General features: G+C 42.8%; 1 long non-coding RNA gene across 1 annotated transcript; it reads right to left on the bottom strand.

The window, feature by feature from the left end:
- On the bottom strand, positions 1-1,354 carry LOC119106307 (uncharacterized). The gene is made up of 2 exons (XR_005095118.1): positions 1,049-1,354; positions 1-446 (listed from the first exon to the last, which is right to left on the bottom strand). It is a non-coding gene; the product is annotated as an uncharacterized LOC119106307 (long non-coding RNA).
- Positions 1,355-1,711: the final 357 nt, after the last annotated feature.

The following is a 1,711-nucleotide window of genomic DNA, read 5'->3' as shown; positions in this document are numbered from 1 at the left end:
TAATCGCATTCTGTCGCAGAGGCTTTTGACTTTATTACTGCTCGTTATTGTCTTCCAGTGTGACACTGCGATTTGTCAAGATAAACAACACATGGCAAGTAGTAGTGGCATGACTGGAAGGGGCTCAAAGTGCATGTGGAGAGTGCGTCGTCGTTTTTCAGTGCATTTCCATCATGCGGTCATTCTGTTCAATGTGCTAGTCACGCTGACCGACAAACAACACATGGCGACACTAATTTCATCATTATAATCGCAAGCATTTAATATTCTTATCTCCAACGGTAGACAAACGTTGCGTCGAGCAGGCTAAGCTCTCGAACACCCGTTTTGATGACAGAGCTTTACAATTTAACATTTTGGTGATGGACACATGCCGAACATGCTCATGACTTTCTCCAGCATCCCGGCTTCAGGAGGTGGACATGGAGGAGGCGCGCACACAGGAGCTGTGGGAACCACACAAAATCACATTAATTTTTGCTAACAGGTTTTGGATCAACTGCTTTAGATAGCAGCAATATCTGCACAAAAATACGCAGGTCCACCCGAACTAATGCGCAAAACTAACTTGGCATTCAAAACAACCATCCAGAACTCATGCCCCTGGAGCGTGTATATTGGAACTAAATTGCACAAATGCGTGTGTTTATCGCGTGCGTTGTGGACATGCTGATGTACCTGATTGTTAAGCAAAAATATCCCTGGATTATTTCAACTAGGCAGCAGAGCTTTCGAAGCTGCACAGATTATCACATTCCCGACTGCCCGCTGACCAGAAAGTCATGTGACAGCTGACACCCATTTCAAAATTAGCAGAGCTTTGAAAGATTAATTTGAACTTTCATAATCCTGTTTTAATTAGAACTTTTTGGTGTGCAAAAGAACAAGTACGCTGAATTGGACATACTGTGAGGACCGTCATGACAGGCATTTGATTGCTATTCTTAGACGTGAGAATAAACTACTGGATGATAGTAACAGCATCTTTACGATTATGGAGCACTTCTCTTATTACTAAGGCTCCCAACGTAACATGCTTATTCCTTACCTTTCTTGCACTTTGGAGCTGGCTTCCTTTTTGGCTTGCAGCACTTTGGCTTATTAGGACGAGAGGATCCACTCGAGCATTTAGATCTGGAACGGCTGGCTTTTCTACGACTTGAGCCGCATTTTTTCTTCCTATCTCCGAGAGGCCAAATTTTGACATCACTCCCCTCCACACTAACCAAAACTTTTTTGGATTTGTCGTCCTTTTGAGGAGAGCAGCGACCCATTTTGATTTTTTGTTGTGACCGAAAATAAACAAACCTTCTTACGTAAAATTTAGGATCTGAAATAAACTAACAACTCTTTGAAAAAATGTAATGAATTGCTTAAAATCTCGTGGAAAAAATAATGTTGCGTGCTTTCATTTAGTTGCCGGCATCCTCTTGCCAGAGGAAACATGACGCGACACAGCTTACAAAAATGTCGCTTAACGTCAAATATAAAAATCTCCTCCTTTCCCATTCCGATTATATTTCATGCACATAGAGTGCCCAGTGAAAGATTGGCATGCACGCCAATCCTTAGCTCCCAGTGATCCTTGGGGTCCGAGTAACAGGTCATCTTAGAGCATGACATTCGGGATCTCCTCCCTAGTTCTGTTCAGAAAATACTCTTCTGATCGACTCGTGACCCCGTGCCGATACAGGATTCAATGATAGGCACT

The sequence above is a fragment of the Pollicipes pollicipes genome, unplaced genomic scaffold (assembly GCF_011947565.3).
Source record: "Pollicipes pollicipes isolate AB1234 unplaced genomic scaffold, Ppol_2.1 Scaffold_6138;HRSCAF=7277_pilon_pilon_pilon, whole genome shotgun sequence".
Classification (NCBI taxonomy): Eukaryota; Metazoa; Arthropoda; class Thecostraca; order Pollicipedomorpha; family Pollicipedidae; genus Pollicipes; species Pollicipes pollicipes.
The sequence above is the reverse complement of the archived record's forward strand: the minus strand, read 5'-3'. Positions and strand labels throughout refer to the sequence as shown.